This window comes from Scardinius erythrophthalmus, assembly GCF_964197995.2.
Source record: "Scardinius erythrophthalmus genome assembly, chromosome: 11".
Taxonomy (NCBI): domain Eukaryota; kingdom Metazoa; phylum Chordata; class Actinopteri; order Cypriniformes; family Leuciscidae; genus Scardinius; species Scardinius erythrophthalmus.
Window position 1 is genome coordinate 6,574,278 of NC_138231.1, and position 22,144 is coordinate 6,596,421.

At 37.0% G+C, this 22,144-nt stretch overlaps 1 protein-coding gene across 1 annotated transcript in view; it reads left to right on the forward strand.

The window, feature by feature from the left end:
* The window catches only part of klhl29 (kelch like family member 29), a 308,679-nt gene that overhangs the window by 18,858 nt on the left and 267,677 nt on the right, over window positions 1-22,144 (forward strand). The window contains exon 2 of the mRNA XM_081378916.1: window positions 8,698-8,768. The gene's annotated coding sequence lies outside the window, so the exon portion shown is untranslated. The remainder of the gene's footprint in view (window positions 1-8,697; window positions 8,769-22,144) is intronic.

A 22,144-nucleotide genomic window follows, 5' to 3' on the forward strand; every position in this document is an offset into this window, starting at 1 on the left:
GTCTTAAAAGTGACTGTGTGAATGCTAAGTGAACCAGGACTACTGTAAATGTATTATTTATTTTTCCGGTTCGGACCAAAAGAACCAAGAGAACCGAACTACAAGTGTGAACACACCCTTAGATTCAGTGTAACATAATGCTTGTGGATTACCAGTTAATTTTAAATGAAACCCTGCAAGCCCTTTATCCAAAAGATGTTGAGGCGAAACAGGCTAACTCTCGTTATTAATGGTTTGCCTCTATCTCATGGTCTGTAATTGGTCTCTGGTGATTGCCAAGTCTTTTGGATTAAGAAATGTCATTAAAATTGATGTATTAGGCCTGTGAGCCGTTTTCTCTGTCAGATAGCTTTTTTTAATCAATTGATAATTACAAAGATGATTTATGACTTGACTTCGTGTTGACAGGTGAACAATAATTGCGACATGGAGATTTCAAAGCAGCATCTGTTACAGCTTGGAAAAAGATTTGTCAGCCTTAGGTGTCCTACTCTATTTCGGACAGGTTCGGGGGTGGAGACTAATGCTTTAGGAGGTTAGTTGCTAACGCTTGCGGATTGCAGGTACGATCCATGCAGACCAAGAGAGTCACCAAGTTAGCAAGTTCATGATCCAGCTCGATCATGACTGTGTCCTGAGGAAAACACTTAACCCAAGACTGCTCCTGAGGGACTGTGATTGCAATTAATACACTGTAAATTACTTTGTAGGAAATGTGTGTGCGGAATTGTAACTAACCAACCAGAGGACTCATGAATTGGCTTTACGAGCGCAGTTAATGTTTCTAGATGTATCTATATTGCCTGTTGAAACAGGAAGTTATCAGGACTGTTCTTTTGCTTGTTTAAGTAAGATTTAGGTTTCATGTTTTAAAAATTCAGAACTATTGTTAGTTGTTGTATAAAATATGAATAAATAATAGTATATAAATAAGACTAAAATAGCATGTCATTATTTCAGCATTATTTACATACTTTGTTTTATATTTTCAGTTTTTATTTTATTTTAGCTGTTAAAGGAGAACTTGGTAGCTTTTTTAACTTAATAAAACTGTCTAGAAATCATTTGGATGGTTAAACAACCTGTTCTGGTGATATTGGTGACTTTCCCCGCTCCCCCCAGCGTTCCCAGGCGGAAAACCAACCTTGCAACTTGTTCACTACTGTCCCGGCAAGATAGAAATTGGAAGTCTCGTGAGAAGCGAAAGCGAGATCGAGAACGAGCGCGAAACACAAATTGCTTTACGGCAATTCGACATAAACACACACGCATTTATGATGTATTACCAGATTACCCACCTCAGTAGACATAGCTCCACGCGATACAGTTGGCTTGCTCCGATCAAAACAAACGCACATGAGCAGCGGTAGAGAGGGGGAGGAGGCTGCCGCAAGTGAGTTTTTTACGACTGTGTTGTGAAATATACGCCCCACCACAGCTGTAGGGGGAGCTCGTGGGGAAAACATGCGACAACAAAAGGGAAAATCAGCGAAGAAGTGACTAGAGTTCGCTAGAGTTGCCGAGTTCTCTTTTAACTGTGCATGGCAGTGTAATTATTATGATTTATATACTATTTATTATTATTTTGATTTAGCTTTTATTTTTATAGTTTTTATTTTATTTTAAGTTTTAGTAATTTTTTATGTGCTTCTGTCATTTTTTTGTAAACGTATTTATTTCAGTTAGTTGTCAAGTCAACGTTTTTAATTTTTGTTTAAGCTAAGTTAAATTTTCCTCTCTAATATTTATATTTTATTTTACGTTTTTGGTTCCCCAAAAAACCTTTTAGTGAACAATTCTTAAAAGAACCATTTTTTCTTCATGTTAAGAGCATTTTAATCATCAAAATAAACTTTTTCCACTATATGAAGAACAATTTGTGGAATGGAAAGGTTCCATGGATGTTAAAGGTTCTTTGTTGAACCATACCTGGCAATAAACAACCTTTACTTTTAAGAGTGTAGAGATAGCTAGAGTGCATTTGTGGTTACGCTTTATTTTAAGGTGACGTAGTTACATTGTACTGACTCAAATAAGTACTGAGTAATATTAAAGCTGCAGTCGGCAAGTCTGGCAGATTGAAGGGACTTAGCCAAAATTTTTAATGTTTACAACTCTCATGCCCCTCCCCCACTACCAGCGAGCACCCTCCCATCGAGTTCATGCTCGTCAGTGCGTGTGCACCAGATTTTCTGTGAATGCGTCCGTCTCTTCAGCACCGATCAACACCATGGACTCGGAGGTAGGCTACGATGTACCCATAGACAGCAATAACCGAGGAATTGGAAGATAGTTAGTAGATTTTGTCTCCGCCATCATGCTTCGTACAATCCAACACACCTGCGAACTTTAGGCGTGTGCATGTGATATTGTAACGTGCGCGGGGGAGGGGGGATCTGTGGCGTGTGCACGAACTGTGATTGACACTCAGATCTCGCACAGCCCTGCGCTGATTGGACCAGAAGAACCGGGAGAGGTGGATTTTTGCAAAACAAATAACAGCCTCCAGGTGGAGGTAGAAGCACAGGTTTTTTTCTAAAACCGACTGATTTATGTTGTTCTGTCGGAGCATAGTGTCGGTTTCAGTGAATATGATAAAAAAAAATCTTGCGACTGCAGCTTTAATTAACTACATGTAGGCCTACTTACTATAGGGTTAGGGTTTGGGGTTAGGTACTTGTAATTATGCATCATTTACTGTTATTACTATAGTAAGTACATGTAGTAACATGTATATACGTCAAATTAAAATAAAGTGTTACCCTTTTTGTTAGACAATTTTATTGGAGTGCAAGATGAGTCATCATTTTTGGCCAGTTTTCTTGGAAGAGAAAGACTTTGTGTATTGTGTATACTGATAATTTAGTAGCTTTGACCTCAAAGCTAATAAATGAATATTACTAAAAGCAACATTTTCATGCATTGCATAAGCATTATGCGATCTGAAATAAATGATATGCCTTATAAATGTTATATTTAAAGTCTGAGCACACACTAACACATTTGGCTCTGTGTACCAATAAATTAATTTCGTTTCTGCTCTACAGAGGATGGTTTGAAAATCTATTTTTTATACTCCTGTTCTGGCAGTATTCATAATTGAAGATAATCTACCATGCATTTTCTTTATTAATTTAATTCCCCAGGGCCTTGACATAAAATGTCTGTTTCCTTGACAAAGTGCAAATGAACGCCGGGAGCGGGACAGAAAAAGCAGAATTGCGCAAGTAGGAGCCAATGGGGACGTAAATGATCTTGAATGATATAATGGAAGTACATTTCTCATTCCATGACAAAGAAAACATTCGTCCGTCTCTTTATTGTTTGTAAATACAGGGGGAATGCATTCCAGGCGGAGGCGAAGGGGTCAGGAAATGTGCGAGAGGAGCGAATCGAAAAGCGGAGACGAGGGAATCATTCTGTCCAGACGCAATCTGATGAGATCCTCCTCTGTGTCTCTAAAAGCATTAGTTTAGACAGTGATTGCATTTGGAATCCTATTAAGTTTATATAATCGGGAAAAGAAAGGATTATTACTCCCTATCAGTATTTTGCTCCTTTTCCTTTTGTGTGCCTGTAAAAGCTCGAAATTCACTTGATTTACTGTGTCATGACTTCATCTCGACGGCTTTGTCATTCGATTTGTCACTCTCAAATGGAGGCTGAGAAGCGATGGATATTTATATGCCAGAAATTTTGACGTGTCTGCTCCATTAGAAGACGTCTGGTTATCATTACCTGGAAAGTCCTAGAAGTGCGTTTCTTTGGTGATATCCCATTTGGAAGGCAATGAAGTCCATGTTTGCTTTTAGCGCTGGATGCTGCACTTTTTAGGTCACAATTTTCTTGTGCTACAGTTCTTTTTTAAATGTTTTTATTATGCTTTTGTTGATATATGCCATGTATCATTCATAACACAATATAGCAAGTTTTTATCAAGACTTAAAGGCCGGAAATATACTTTATGCTAGAATGCAAACACAAGTGTTTGGCAAATATGTGGCAAATGCTTATGCTTTTTGCGATATTACCTTTCATGTAGATTGGGTTGTGAATGTAAATGGTCTGCAAAGTTTCAAAGATCGAAGAGCAGGATAAATGTGGCAATTACTGTTCATGGACTTTATTTAATGTGACTTTGAATATCATTTAGTGCTCCCCGCTTTGTAGCTGTAAAAGCAACAATGGATATAATTCACCTCAGATCTTGAAATTAAGCAAATGGAAACAAGAACGTTCAAACTGTGAACAAACAAGTGCATTCTTTAACAAAGATTGTTTTAGTAACTCAGTATGTATTTTTAAAAATGTTTAAATGGTGTAATATTTGTGAATTTGATTATGTACTTATCCATTTTCTTGCGAGTGCCATCGAGATTACTCTCTGTTGCCGTGCACTTTCCACGAGACTCCACCCACACGCCGTTCTGATTGGCTGTGGGCTTTGATTGATTTTGACGCATCTCGTAGTTGCGTCGCTTCTGGTGTGGACAGGCAAATTGGTTGTCGCTGGAATTTTATCGCATCGCATGTGGTTAGGACACTGTGTGAGACTAGAAGAGTTTGGTTTGTGTGTTGACATGTCGAGAAGACGCTGTTTTCTGCTCTGCGAAAGCAAATCCACTTTGCATGCACTTCAAACGAATGTGGAATCAGGCTCGAATTGATACAGTAAAACTGGCACCATTGTTATATGTTCTTTTGTATACAAGCTGAAATTCAGATATGGTAATTGCCATTTCAATTCCAACACACGCTTTAAGCAGTTGACCAATCACAACAGACTGGGTCATCTGACCAATTAGAGCAGAGTAAGCTCTCGGAAAGGAGGGGTTTAGACAGACTGAATCCTTTATCGAACCATTTCATACACTGTGAGAAAAGAGGTGATGCTGCAGTGTATATTATGAGAAAATTGTGTTTTTTTTTACCTGGGATGAAATGACCCAGATGGCATGTAATCAATGAAACGATGTTGATGTCAGTGTTGATGTGTCAACGCTAATTGCATTGAATTAACGTTACAAAGTGATGTTGCTTTAGTATCACACTTGCACCCTCAGTTAATGGTGAAGCAATGTTGAGATTTCAACCAAATATCAAAGGTAGTAGTATTGATTCAACATTACAAAGTGATATTTTATCAACATAACTTTTGCACCCTCAGTAAATGTTAACTATGTTGAACAAAAAATCAATGGTAATGCTATTGAATCAACATTACACTATGATTGATTCTACATCACCGATGCTGAATTAACACTGAAACTAACAAAAAATAATCAATGTTAATATTGTTGAATCAACGTTACACTATGATGTTGAATCTACATCACTGCTGTTGAATTAACACTGAAATTAACAAAAATAATCTTTGGTAAAATGGTTTGATCAATGTTACAATACAATGTGATGTTGATTCTAAATACATTTTTACACGATTATAGTATCATTAAATTCTGTGTATTTAATTTATTTTTCTAAAATCTATTAATTTTTTTGCGAAAATGACGGCGTTTCCATTAGCCGATGTTATGCGACTAAAACTTCATTTTTTCCTCTGGCGATAAGTCATTCCAAAAATCATAGCAACGGACGTTATGTATATCTCAGCCACCGCACTGGCCATTATTATTAATCGAAGAAGACGTATGTGTGTTATCTAATCATTAATGGCAAGGAAAGACCCTTATACTTGAGAGCGGCACATATGAGCAGGGCTCCCACGGGTCATGGAATTTCTGGAATGTCATGGAATTTTAAAAGGTCTATTCCAGACATTGAAAGTCAGGGAATTTTATATATTTTTTGTGCAAGTCATGGAATATCAGGGAATTTAGTTTGTTGCTTTAAATTTTAGTTTCCATTTATCAAAATGTAATTTTTCTATACCGATTTTTTTATCGTGCTGTTTCACACATCTTTCTACGGAACCCCTGAGGGGACCTTTGCAAAAAAAGAATAATACGGACCTTCACATGCGCACAAGAAACTTTTGCGTGCGTATGAGAAAGTTTTGCGTGCGCACGCGTTACAATTTCCGGTTTGCCTCCAGAGATTTGACTTATTATAGGGAGGTTGTTTGTGGACTGTGCTTTACTGTAAGAAAAAAAGCATGAATATCACATAGGCTAAATGAATATTAGGTCCCACATCATGGATTACATAATCAGAGAGTAGCCTATTTCTTTTCGTTTTGAATTGTTTCGTTTAAAGACATTCCAAGCTATCTTCAGATGTATTTCTCATGTATGTGAGGCATACACCGAGTTTCGGTTAATTTATGATGAGATGTGCTCCAGTTGACGTGCAATGCAAGTGACCACGGCGCGCCTCCATGATTATATTGTCTGCTATATATTTGCTTCTCATTTATTAAATACAGGCAATTGGTTGATGAAAAATGTATTAAAATTAAAATACAATTTATACAAAACAAAATTCACTTTAAAGAAAGGCTTTCTACAAAACAAAACAGCTCGGTGCTCCGCAAAACAGCAGCCTGTTTTGCCGTTCATTATAGGTCATGGAAATTCATCTTTTTAGTCAATGAAAGTCAGGGAAAAGTCAGGGAATTTGACATTTGGTTTAGAGTGGGAACCCTGTATGAGGTGTTTCTGGGTGTTTCTCACTCAAATCTGCTTCGAGGTCTTGATTGTAGCATTTCTTTGAGGTTTAGAATCCAGTATTCCTGTAATTCTTCTGTCTTTTATGAATTTAATAAAGAACTCTGTCTCGTATTCTGCCCAAACACACCGCGTCATCTACGTCAGGTGACCTGTAAATGCGCAAAAACTGTTTCCATTGCAGTTTTGTGAAATATTTATTTATATGTGAGTGTAAAAACTTTTTTGCGATAAATGGGAGTTTTTGCGAAATTGACGTTTCCATTGGGCGTATTTTCAATTCGCAATTAAAATTTGCGCAATTTGAAGCGTAATGGAAACACGGCTACTGTCTCCACCCATGTGTGCTGTTGGCTTTCATCAAAATTTCAATGCTGATCCAACACACTTTAAACATTGAAATGTCAATCTCAACCAAAATGATGGTTTGGATCAAAACTCAACATTGTATCAATGTCACTATGCTATCTGCGGAGTAATCCTCCTCATGATTTTTATTCACCCTGCCTAAACACAGCTTTGTGGTGTTTTCTCTACTGTCGCCTTTAACTTGCTCAATGGAGGTTTTATAGCACTCTTCTTTGTAATAAGCTGCTTTGGACTGAACTGTGTTGTGAAAAGTGTGAGACACATAACATTTAATTGAATTGAAAGCCCCATTGCCAGAGAAATCCCTGTGTGCTGCCTATCATGACAGATTTGAGTCTCATGAAGGTTTATGAACCTTCAAGTAAGAGCCAACCAACCAAAAATTATTTTGGGACAGTTACTTAAATCCAGGAGGTTTTGTTGCAGATATATACAGTACAAGACAAACTCTTGGTTGACAAGTCTCTTCTGCTCACTAAGGCTGCATGTATTTGATTACAGTAAAACAGCAATTTTGTGAAATATTATTATTACAATTTAAAGTTTTCTATTTTAGTATATTTTAAAATGTAATTTATTCCTGTGATTGCAAAGCAGCAAATCTTCAGTTTAAAGGGGACCTATTATGCCCCTTTTCACAAGATGTAAAATAAGTCTCTGATGTCCCCAGAGTGTGTATGTGGAGTTTAAGCTCAAAATACCCAACAGATATTTTTTTACAGCATGTTTAAATTGTCACTTTTTGGGCCTTAGAAAAACGCACCGTTTTAGTGTGTCCCCTTTAAATGTAAATAAGCTGCTGCTGCACGGCACAGGGGGCGGAGCCTCACAAGCTCGTGCTCAGTGTCAGAGCAACTGACAATCATCATCTAACGGAAAGATGATAATATCAAAACAGAAATTCACAGTAATGGTGCTCATTTCGACCCGGAGTCGGACAATACAGAGTCAGATAATATATGCTGTATGGAGATGGAACAGGTATAGTTTAGTTTAATTACGGTTCTAACCTATTTGTCATTGCTTGTATCCACTATTAATATAAGCCTGCTGTTGGACCCCATCCGAATGATGGGCAAAAATATACTGATGAGTTTAATAAAGTTTATTGTACATAAGTGTAGGGTGGTTGTGTACACACACTGCCAACACACATTTATGTCCAAACAAAGTGAATTTAGCATAATAGGTTCCCTTTAACATGATGACTATAACAGTGTTTCAACAGTGTAGAAATCTTTTGTAACGCTGCAAAGTTTAATAAAAAAAGTAGCCTACTCATCCAACTTTCAAACTGAAGTGTATACTGTATGCTAGTGTACTCTTAAAAGACAAACAAAGAAAGTTTGCCTTTTTCAATAGTTTGTACATTAGTCTAAGATAAAATTGTGGTTTTGAATATTTTAGTTGAGAGTTTTTTGATTAAAGGTATAGCGGAGGATCTTTCCGAATTTTAGATAAGACCCGCCCTCTCCACTTTTTGAAAAGTTTGATTGATTCACCAGAATGATTGACAATTAGGAGGACCAATAGTATAGGCATTCCACCCGGAAGTAAAAAAATCCTCCGCTATACCTTTAACACTGTCTTACAGCAGTTATTGCCACAGTCTTCAATACTCTCTCTCTCTCTCTCTCTCTCTCTCTCTCTCTCTCTCTCTCTGTCTGTCTGTTTACTGATCCGATTCTCTTTGTCTTTGCAGGCGCACCTGAGTATACTCTCCAAAGATCTCATTAGTCTGTGATGAGCATCATCATCCAGGACAGACCCAAGGTACCGCAATATCTCAAAAGATCATATTTTATATCTTTACACCCTCGTGCCTGTCAAAAAGATACATCAGTTAGCTCATTTATTGCAGACTGTGTACAGCTGTGGTGTGTTTTTGTTCCCTCTTGTATTAACAGAACTAGTCTGGATCATTAGTTTTTTTTCCTTCTATTTACTCTGGAATCAGAGCGTTTTAGGGAAAAGAAATTGTGAATGATGATATTTTTTCGTGTTAGCTGAATTCTTGTTAAATGTTTGTGGCAAATATTTTTATTTTTGTATAAATATATATATTTTTTTAAATTATTGGAACTGTTAATTTATTGTTAATTATGATTTGCGCATGCAATTATATTTATTTATAAAAAAACAATTAATAGAAAATATATTTTATTTAGTGTTTATGTAATATATGTGAATGTTCTGTGTATAATTATTTTGTATATATAAACACATATACAACATGCATGTATATATTTAAGAAATATTTGCATGTATATACATTTAAATAGCATTTTATATATTTTATATTATATATAAATATGAAATATATACATAAATATATACAAAATAATTATACACAGTACACACTACACACACATATATTACATAAACGCAAACTTTTATTTTGGATACAATTAATCGCAATTAATCGATGCCCAGCACTAATTTTATTTAAAATATATTTTTTATACAAAGAATATATAATTTTTTTATACATTTAAAAAAATTACAGTCCCACTATATAGACATTTTTGTATACTTTTAAAATTTTACAGCACAAATCCAATCAAGTTACTTGACCCATGCAAGACCTTTTACAAAGTTCAGATCTTAGAGGTCGATCAATTTGCAACACTTCCCGATTATCATTAGTGGAATTCCATCACATTCCTATTAGCGTTTCTCCGTGGACACAGCTCTGGTGATTAAGCGGCGGGATTACATGCTACGAGACTGTCAGGAAAACCACACCTCCTCAGCTCATGCGTCCCGCTCTGATTAAATGGAATTGATTTAATTGGGTTACCCCACTGCGAGGTTTGGCTAATGGGATGTGGAGGCTTTTTGATCACTGGTACGCAGTGACCGGCTCTGACCCGGCTCAAGTGAAGCGGCACAGCTTTTTTTGTTTGTGGTCAGTGTCTCGTGTGTTTGAAGATAAAGCCCTGCCCACCAGTGGTCAAGATTTTGTTATAATCCCTAATTAGAATTTGCACTGTAGGAATCCGTGGAAACCTTTTCTTAGGGTTTTAGATTCGATAACAACCTCATCAACATGTGTTTTGTAGTTTGAGGTCTTAAAAGGATAGTTCACCTAAAATGAAAATTCAATTGTTTCATTATTATAGCTTTTCTGTTGATGTTGAGCTCTAAAAATAACAAAAAAAGCACCATGAAGGTAAAATAAAAAGTTTCATACACTATATTCCAAATCTTCTGAAGCTGTATAAGAGGAACATAATTAAATTTATGCCACTATTCGCTAAAAGTCTAGCTTCCAGTAGCTTTGGAACCCCTGCTCACAATGTACTTTCATCATATGAAAATTAAAGAGCAACACGAAATGTATTCTTTTGTGTCCCAAGGAAAAAAAGGAAAAACACAAAGCTTTGAAGGTGAATGAATAAAACTACACCTTTAAGTCACTGATTGCTGCAAAGTGACATGACATCTGCTGAACATTCAAAAAACTGTGTGCACTTCATTTAGCAAAGATCTGAGATAACGTCAAAACTGCGAAAATTGAATTTCCCTCCAACGTACTGTTTAATATAGATGTACCGATTATAATCATTTTTATTCCTACTGATTTATAATGAATTTGTGTTCTTAAATACGACGAATAAGATATTTGCATGTGTAGTTGAGAAGTCAACCTACTTAATTTGTTGAAGGCAATATTAAAAAAAATACTGTGTGTATATATATATATATATATATATATATATATATATATATATATATATATATATATTATTATACATATATTATATTATATTATATATATATTAGGGCTGCACAATTAATCGAATTTGTAATCGCGATTACAATTATGGATCCCCACAATTATGTAATCGTTCAAAGGCACAATTACAAAAAGTCCACTTACATTATTCTGTGTGCTTAAAATGTGTCTTTCTACAGCTTATCTTTAGGGTTTTTTCCCCATTGTTTTAATTTTAGTTAGTGTGACATTATAATACCATTAATATTTTTACTTTGGTCTGGTTTCTTTAAATAATTTTTTTTAAAATATTTGATATTTGAGGTTTAATGCTGTAGAAAATGAGTTTTCAGCTGGTTTATTTTGATATAAAAATATGGCATGCAGTCGCTTCAAACAATGGCTTAAAGCTGTTCAAAATATCATTCAATGTAAATTGTGACAATCGTAATTAATAATCGCAATTACAATTTCAAGGCAATAATCGACAATTATGATTTTTGTCATAATCGTGCAGATATATATATATATATATATATGGCCCTGGATCACAAAACCAGTCACATCATGTCGCACAGGTATATTTGTGGCAATAGCCAAAAATACATTGTATGGGTCAGAATTATCGATTTTTATTTTATGCCAAACATCATTAGTATATTAAGTAAAGATCATGTTCCATGAAAATATTTTGTAAATTTCCTACTGTAAATATATAAAACATTTATTTTTGTGAGTGAATGTAGCACAATCGCGAACATAAATGGACAAGGCGATTTTCTCAATGTTTCGATTTTTTTGCACCCTCAGATTCCAGATTTTAATAGTTTCTCGACCAAATAATATTTATAAACAAACCATACATCAATGGAAAGCTTATTTATCCAGAATCTCAATTTAAAAAAATTGACCCATGTGACTGGTTTTGTGGTCCAGGGTCACATATAATATAATACACACACACACACACACACACACACACACACACACACACACACACACACACACACACACACACACACACACACACACACACACACACACACACACACACACACACACACACACACACACACACACACACACACACACACACACATCTTTGTGAGGACTCTCCATAGACGTAATGGTTTTTATACTGTACAAACTGTATATTCTGTCCCCTTACACTGCCCCTATCCCTAAACCTACCCATCACAGGAGACATTCTGCATTTTTACATTTTCAAAAAAACTAATTCTGTATGATTTATAAGCTTTTGTACCCATGGGGACCTCAATTTAGGTCCCCACGGTGACACGAGTCCCCATGAGTCTGTGTGCATTCAGATTTAAGTCCCCACCGGTGTAGAAAAACATGTCCACACACACACACACACACACACACACACACACACACACACACACACACACACACACACACACACACACACACACACACACACACACACACACACACACACACACACACACACACACACACACACACACACACACACACACACACACACACACACATATATTCATGCAGACACACATTATATAAACAAAAACTTTTATATATATATTTATTTATGTGCAGCATGTATGTGTGTGTTAGCTATTAGAAATTAGAAATTTAGAAATTTCAACTGGATGCATTTATTTTGATATATTGAAGCATTTGAGTCATGTCTTTAAATTCACATTAACTATTTTGTTCTGCAAAGTGAAAAGAGTCTTTTTCATTTGACTGTTGTATTTGTTCTGAAGAATTGGGTTATAAAAATGAGGCTGGTCTGATTCATAGCCTTGATTGTTGGTTTCTGTGCTGCATTGAGCTGAAAATCAAGTATCATTACTCTTAACAGGTCATTTTACTCACTGGCCGCTGGTCACCTGGAGTGTCCCTGCGCTAAGTGAAATGTTAAACTAACATTGAAAAAATGGCACCATCAAAACCATTTGAGCCCTTCAGACACCTTTAATTTCTCGTAAATTTGACTACTGTTGTGTTCAGACTCATATCAGAAATGGTTTGCAGTTTGAGGCTCATTTAAGTCATTTCCATGCAAACTTCAATCCATTACTTGGCAGGGCGATTTCATGCGATTGGGCCGCTTGTTGCTTTCTTCATGTGCAAAATGAGGTTGCCTGCTGAAAGGAAGTGTGCAAATGTTTGATAATAATCACGAAATAGCTTGTCCCTCGTCTCTTTAAAGATGCTGTGAGGCTTGTACGATGCGCAAACCCATAATTATTCATTTGCGTATATCGTGTTCATTTGCATTCCTAAAAACTGCTGTTTCGACACCTCCACACACCCACCCACTCTCGGCATGATTAAGACATCTCCGGCGCGACCGGGGTTATCCGTGTGCCATGGTGGCACCCCCTGGGGACCTGCACACAGCAGGGGTCATAACATGTCATCTCACGCAAGCCATTGAGCCTAATGCGTGAGACGGACCGTCGCTCAGGAGCGCTCCTCGTACGGGGTAAGGCCCATTAGGGACTGTGCTTTAGCATAAACACCATCTGAACGCATAGGGATACACAGAGAATTCCAGGCAAGCGTCCAAGTGCCAAGCTCTTTACAGGGAATGTTGCATTTATGCGCAGATGGTGACACGGTGTAGCATGTTGGTGGGATTCAGTGCGTGGAATTTAAAAACGTCCATGGCAAAGATTAAGAGACTGAAATGTATTAGATTTTGCTATTAATTACTGTAGTTTCATCAGTAAATGAGGAAGTTTTTTGTTATCTTATCAAAACAATGAATTTGGCTCACTCGGCCTCTGAAACGGCTTCGTTGATTGATGTAACTAAGGCACAAATTATTTTAACTAATGAAATCACAGCACATTTTTCATGATCCAATCAAATTCAGAAGGATAAAATCAAGACCTGCTCTTCATTCATGCATTCACTCTGTGTTATAGAAATTACAGATGTTAAAAGCATTGTGATTGTGAATGCTAATTTGCTGGATTTGAAACACATTTAAGTTTTGTAATGTGACATAATACATACAGTAGAAAATGTTTGGGAGTTTGGGGAATATGAATCAAAAGAATTCGGTGATGCCAGTCAAGCATAGTCAGTCAGGCAGAGCAAATTATTTTCTGATGAAAGATACCGGTAAATATACAATACAATGCATTTTTATTTTATTAAAGTATTTATAATAAAATTATTTTGTATAAAATATTATACAAATATTTTTCTAATATATATTTTTATTTCTAATACATTTATTATTCACATTTATTTATTTAATCGTTCATTTAATTTAATTTTTATAAAATTTTACTTCATTGTAATACAATTTTACTTTATTTAAAAAATTTTTTTTTGTTATTTTATTAAAAATGTATTTGACAAAAATCCAGTAATATATTTATATTTTTCTCTTTGGAATAATGTGCACCTATGAATCATTCACAATAAGATCAGGAACATATTATATGAACATTTTCTGATTGTTCCAAACCCGTGTGCCGTTATTCTACTTTTTGTGTCCCACAGGAAAAAAATGACAGCTGTTGGGTTTGAAACGACAAATCATTTTTCTTTTCTTTTTGTGTGAACTGTTGCTTTAAGAAATGAAACCGGTCCACGCTGAGCTCATGTTGTTTTTATGAGCAGGTGTGTAACGGATCAGATTGAGAGTACACGCTGAAGGGGAAGGACAGCGCTGATGGATGGGTTAACCCTGAGGTGCTCCGAGGAGAACGTTCCCATTTCCTCTCCAAATGTCAGAGCGTTCACTAACTTCAGAGACTGTGTTGCCTGCGCTGTCATTGATCGGCTAAGCCGGCCACTTCATCTCCTGTTTTATGGATGACCGAGCGAAAGATCGCGGCCCCTGTGGAACACAGTATCCCAGGATCTGTGCCTTGACACGGCTAACCTGAGCTAGAGCCGCGGGGAAGGGTTACGGCGAGTGCTTGTTTTCAGGGTGTTTAAACGTGCTTCAGAATGGATTTTCTCAGTTTGTATGCTCTCAGTTGTTCATTAATTCAGCCAGCATGTAATCTTATTAACTGAAGTGGCTCACAGTGAGGCATTTCAGCCGGCTGTGACATATCATGACATTTGAACCAAACGTGGACCGCCGTTTGGCATTTTCACATTTCTATAATAACATAATCAGGCACTTCAAATCTTCTGAATGAATTCAATCTCTTGTGAGGGAGAACTTGAGAACTTTCCAGGCATCAAATAAACTATCTAACCTGTCATAACAGCCTAAATAAGAGGCAAATCTTTGGCTCATCAGTGCCATCCTGAGAGCGAGACAGACAGAGCGTCTTTTTCTTTGGGCTGCCCATTGACAGGTAACATCTCTGAAGGCCCTGGTGCCCTCTTACTCTGCCAGTCATTCTGTCTTGCTTTTGCCCTCTTTCGTCCCGTCACTCAAACACCTGCTATATTTAACCTGTCAGAATACAGTCTAATATTTGGAATTTGTGCTTAAGTTCAACGCACTGCCACTCAAGGCTGTCAGCTGTTGACTTGACTTTGGATTAAAGCTGTTTCCCGGTTTATCGCAGCGTGTGGGGGTTAAGCTGTTTTTCGATGTCCTGCGTTCAACTTTGCTGGTCAATCAACTGTTAATCGTCAAAATGCATGCAAATGCATTTCAATTAAACAGTGTTTGCTGTTGTGCTCTGAATGCAAATACAAGGTCTTGAAATGTTCATTTTGAAGTCCCATAGTAACACTTGAATCTCTCGTGAATGCGGCTGCTGCTGGTCTGGTGAGGGGACCAATTGTATCCTAGGCATTATTTGATTGGACAAAGTTGTGCTTGTGTATACTCTCATTTATACAATATGATTCATGTGTTTTTCTGGTCCATTTTCCCAGAAATTAACTTAGCATTTTAATGATTTTAAAGCCAATAGACATAGAGTAAAACTCACTTTTTTGTTGTAATATGTACTGTAAATAAAAATACTTTTTCTTCTTCACAAAAATGCATTATTCTATTTATTATTATTTTCTAATTTTATATATTTTTAGCTAATTATTATTATTATTATTATTATTATTATTATTATTATTATTATTACTACATTATTCAGGTTTTGTAATAGTAGTAATAATGTATTATAATTATTATTATATAAAATTTCCAATATTTTATACATGTTTTTTTGTGAATAATTAGTATTAGTAATTTTACTGTAAATTGTATATTTGTATAGTAAAGGACATCCGTTTCAATTTCCCTTTTTTTCGCAGCAGTGAAAACTAACTACAATAATCATGCCATAAGCCCCAAAGCAGATAAGAGTAGCAAATATGTCCTCTTGTACTCAAACATTATATGATTATTATTATTATTATTATTATAAAATTACTGTAAACTTACTTATACTAATAAGTATAAAATTACTTTAAACTTACTAATACTAATAGGTATAGGTAATAGGTAAGTTTACAGTCATTTTATAATAATAATAATAATATAATGTTTTGAACTTTGAATACATTTGCTACTCTTATCTGCTTTGGGCCTTATGGCATGATTATTGTAGTTCGTTTTCACTGCTGCAAAAACAAGGGAAATTGAAACGGATGCCCTTTACTTTAAAAATATACAATTATGTGTATAAAGATTAATATCAGTGGCATTCCTACAAATGAGATTTTAGTTAGTTTTATTTATATGCAAAGTAGAAATTAAAATGTCATGCATATGATTGCTGGTCTGGCCGCCAAAATGCATTTTCATTAATTTAATGAAAAAAATGCACTAAATCCTTGAATTATTGTGCAGTCTATTGCGAAATGCAGCCTACCGTACAAAGTGCACCGTTTCATAATTTTGGGGCTCTTCATTTTTCATTATAGAACAGAAAATATGGCATTTATCATGGAGGGTACGGGTTGTATTACCTGTCCTGTAGCGTATCCGAGGGCTTGGGTGTGAAAAATCATGAATGAGCCACAAAAGCACCTTCAGAACACACAGTGGAAAGATCGGACTGTAATAGGTCTTAGGAAAGCAGTCCCAATGAGACTTACATTCCTGTAACACTCCCGACACGTTCGCTGGAATCACAGTTCATGTGCTTTTATATACTAAATGTGTATTTTGATGGACATTCAGATCCAGCCGTTTGCTTATCTTGGGTTCCTGTCGACCTTACTACCGTTTCATGCTGTAAATGATTCCAGAACAGACGTGTTTCGGACGTGGTGCTGATGAAGTGTTTTATGGGATGCGGTGTGATGCGCTGAAGGGCTTCTCAGAAAAACCCCATGACGTTTAAGGTATGACAGAAGGTTGAGAGGTTAGCCTTCATGTTTGTTTTGATGGTTCTTGTTAGCGTTTTTCACCACAGCACGACATCCATTAGCTGGGTTTGCGGTGCCATTAAAGGGATTCCAGTGAGATTTATAGACCGGCTACATGTGCCGAACAGATGCTGAGCGCTCTATAGGTGGACAAATGTTTGAGAATCTAAATCTGACCTTGTCTGTGGATATTGCTTCCTTTAAAGGTGTGAAATTCATGGACATTTTAAGTCAACATGGAGGCCAAATTTACCCCATTTACTTTCTTAAAGGCTCCTAGTTGCACTGCAGCATCAGCTCTTTTCTCACCGTGCCTGAAATAGTTTGATAAAGATTCAATCTCTGTAAACCCCCTCCTTTCCGAGAGCTTACTCTGCTCTGATTGGTCAGATGGCCCAGTCTGTTGTGATTGGTCGACTGCTTACAGTGCGTGTCGGAAACGAAACTGTCTGAATTTCAGCTCCAGAGGTTTCCTCAGCACTTAAGATGTAACGATGGCATCAGTTTTACCGTATCAATAAGAGCCTGATTCAATACGAGGTGCATGCTAAGTGGATTTGCTTTCGCAGCGCAGAAAACGCCGTCTTGTCGACATGTTGGCACACAAACCAAACTCTTCCAGTCTCAGCCACAACTACAGTGTTTGAGGGTCAAAGTGCACGTTCACGGCAGCCAATGAAGACTATAGGCGGGCAATATGCAAATTTGTTACAAACCTATGGTGCAGGAAGAGAGACTGGAATTGCTGACAACTTGTTTTAGGCAGTATTTAGCACCAACTGCAAGAAAGAGAGTATAAAGTTAAGTCAAATTTATCCACATGGGAAAGTGTTTTCAAAAAATGCTGGACAAAAACGCCGTCTCAGTGAGGACCGAAGGCCAAACCAGAGGAAAAGATGCGTTTTTAAACGTATAAGTGTGGACAAGGCCTGAATTGTGTTGCAACTTGCATGTTTAGTAAAAAAGAAAATGTACCTATGATAACTAAGATTTTTTTCTCTCTCCCTACATACAGTACACTACCATTCAAAACTCTATTTTAAATAAATACTGCTCTATTGAACTTTCCATTCATCGAAGAATACATCAAATTTTTTTTTTTACAAAAGTATTAAGCAGCACGTCAGTTTTCAGCATTGATAATAATAATAATAGCTGCAAATCAGCATATTAGAATGATTTCTGAAGGATCATGTGACACTGAAGACTCGAGTAATGATGCTAAAAATTCAGCTTTGACATCACAGGAATAAATTACATTTTTGAATAAATAACAAATTCAGTAAAATAGAAAACAATTGTGATGAAGTAAATGCAGCCTGGGTGAGCATAACAGACTTCTTCCAAAAACATATATACTGTATATATATTTATTTTTTAAATGTTTCCAAACTTTTGACAGGTACTGTAAATAATAGAAAATACAGTCTAATGACTGGTTAGAAAATTTTATGTCTCAAAATAATAAAAAATAATCCATAAATTCTAATTCTGGACACTGCATCCATCTACTGTTTAATAGCATAGGTCAAAAAGCATCTTCATCTTCATATACAGTGAGGAAAATAAGTATTTGAACACCCTGCTATTTTGCAAGTTCTCCCACTTGGAAATCATGGAGGGGTCTGAAATTGTCATCGTAGGTGTATGTCCACTGTGAGAGACATAATCTAAAAAAAAAATCCAGAAATCACAATATATGATTTTTTAACTATTTATTTGTATGATACAGCTGCAAATAAGTATTTGAACACCTGTCTATCAGCTAGAATTCTGACCCTCAAAGACCTGTTAGTCTGCCTTTAAAATGTTCACCTCCACTCCATTTATTATCCTAAATTAGATGCACCTGTTTGAGGTCGTTAGCTGCATAAAGACACCTGTCCACCCCATACAATCAGTTAGAATTCAACTACTAACATTGCCAAGACCAAAGAGCTGTCCAAAGACACAAGAGACAAAATTGTACACCTCCACAAGGCTGGAAAGGGCTACGGGGAAATTGCCAAGCAGCTTGGTGAAAAAAGGTCCACTGTTAGAGCAATCATTAGAAAATGGAAGAAGCTAAACATGACTGTCAATCTCCCTCGGACTGGGGCTCCATGCAAGATCTCACCTCGTGGGGTCTCAATGATCCTAAGAAAGGTGAGAAATCAGCCCAGAACTACACGGGAGGAGCTGGTCAATGACCTGAAAAGAGCTGGGACCACCGTTTCCAAGGTTACTGTTGGTAATACACTAAGACGTCATGGTTTGAAATCATGCATGGCACGGAAGGTTCCCCTGCTTAAACCAGCACATGTCAAGGCCGTCTTAAGTTTGCCAATGACCATATGGATGATCCAGAGGAGTCATGGGAGAAAGTCATGTGGTCAGATGAGACCAAAATAGAACTTTTTGGTCATAATTCCACTAAACGTGTTTGGAGGAAGAAGAATGATGAGTACCATCCCAAGAACACCATCCCTACTGTGAAGCATGGGGGTGGTAGCATCATGCTTTGGGGGTGTTTTTCTGCACATGGGACAGGGCGACTGCACTGTATTAAGGAGAGGATGACCGGGGCCATGTATTGCGAGATTTTGGGGAACAACCTCCTTCCCTCAGTTAGAGCACTGAAGATGGGTCGAGGCTGGGTCTTAATGACCCGAAGAACACAGCCAGGATAACCAAGGAGTGGCTCTGTAAGAAGCATATCAAGGTTCTGGCGTGGCCTAGCCAGTCTCCAGACCTAAACCCAGTAGAGAATCTTTGGAGGGAGCTCAAACTCTGTGTTTCTCAGCGACAGCCCAGAAACCTGACTGATCTAGAGAAGATCTGTGTGGAGGAGTGGGCCAAAATCCCTCCTGCAGTGTGTGCAAACCTGGTGAAAAACTACAGGAAACGTTTGACCTCTGTAATTGCAAACATAGGCTACTGTACCAAATATTAACATTGATTTTCTCAGGTGTTCAAATACTTATTTGGAGCTGTATCACACAAATAAATAGTTAAAAAATCATAGATTGTGATTTCTGGATTTTTTTTTTTAGATTATGTCTCTCACAGTGGACATGCACCTACGATGACAATTTCAGACCCCTCCATGATTTCTAAGTGGGAGAACTTGCAAAATAGCAGGGTGTTCAAATACTTATTTTCCTCACTGTATCTCCTGGCATCTATATCACATAATACCAGAAGATCGGTGCACAGATGTCACACGTCAAAGCGTGAATTCTTTGTATGTACCATCGCTCTTTTCCTCTGGGGTGTTTTAAGCTTGACCTTATTCAATCTAAAGATGTGGGCCTCAGTAGATCTTCAGACCCGCCTTGTCTGCCTTCCCATAAAAGCCATTAGAGAAATTGCTGCGCTTTTAAAAAAAAACCTGCCCTTTGAGTACAGCATGATGGAGTTGGGTATGAAGACGACGACACATGCAGCATTGAGCTCCCAAGCAACCCCCGTTTTCAGACAATCAAGCTTCATCTCCTTAAGATACACCATTGTTGACCTTCAGCTGAGGCACAGAGTTTATGAGATTTCCCTTAACCTGATTCTGTGTTTTTATTGGCTCTGTGTTGATGTCAATCGCCTTGTCTCTCCTCAGGTCTGTAATACAGATGCACCAGCCATCAGTCAATGTAACAGACTGAATAGGAAATGTAGAAAAGGAGCAGGTAGGGTGAACGCTCACTGATAATGCAGTCTAGAGGGCTTGTGTGTGTGTGTGTGTGTGTGTGTGTATTTGTCTGTTGTGGGTTGATAGATGGCAGACAGACAGAATAGTATGCTATTTTCAGAATGGAAATGCACTGCAAACTTTATATTGCATGCTGATTTTATGTGAATGAAACATTACAGTTATTACCTTGGAAATGCATATCGGTTGCATTTTAAAGGTACACCATGTCACTTTTCGCGATCTAGCGAAAAACTGCATGCGTCTTGTGGAAGAACATTGTAGCCGGAGCTACTTCTCTATGTTTATGACGAGTCACGCAGGTACTGGCATACTCCCGACCAGTCTAAAATAGTCTGAATATTAACACTTAATATAGGTGTACCGTAGTTATTCATTATAAGACAAAAACACTGTTTGGAAAATGGATTCATGGTGGTCTCGCTCATTATATAAATTTGTACATTTTGAAAACAAAAAGGTTACATAGTTCACCTTTAACGTTTGGCCGTCCAATCAAATAATTAATCAAGGACGAGGTGTTAAATATCACTGTTGAAAATCAGAAGGTCTATCACATTGCTTGGGGGTCATGATGATTGTGATTGCCAAATTATCATCCAGAAACCAACTAGTCAATTAGTGATGTTGAGTTTTAGATTTTTGATTTATTTAAAAAAATATGTAAAAATAGTTTTGTATAGAAATGATTTTTTTTTTTTTTAAGTTCTTTTTAGTGAGTTTGGGGCATGGCTACTGTCGCAGGCGGAGCCTGAGGGTGTTTAGCTGCTGTGGGACCATGACTGATGCATTACATGGGAAAATAAATTCAGATTGGGGTACAGGGGTGCAAGCCAAATTACGCTGCATTTAGACCTTTGTGAACAGCCTCAAATAGTTGTGGAACGTCATGTCAAAACTGCGCCCAGGGCGGATACATTGGATGGGTTTATTATAAGCGAGATGCTCACGTTCACTTCACACAGTGTTAGCCTACTCAGTTGCTAACTCATGACACATAGCAACACAGCTAAAAGTATTCCTAATATGTTGGACCTTTTATTAAAAGTATCCTAATTTTACCCATTGAGACATGCCTTCACAAACACCCGTAAGAGCTGTGTTTGTTTGTGATGTGTGAGCTGGGGAACGAAAGGGCTGTTTGCAAAATATGCTGTATTTTTGTAACTCGGCTGGGTGCCTCTAGTGTCGCAGAAACTACATTATTCACCTTTAAAGATTTCATAATCTCATTCTGTCTTAAACCCAAGAACATCTCTTTACAAAAGTCCAAACTAGTGAAATACTATCTAGGTTTTTTTCTTCTTTCGTTTTAAATTGTGTAGATTTACACATCCCTAATTGCAGTGTGAAATATACCATGGTATTCGCTCTGGTCTGTAATGCACATTTTGGCTAATGTAGAAGGTCACACTGCTATTTTATGCATGCAGAAAATGCTAATACTATATTAGGTAG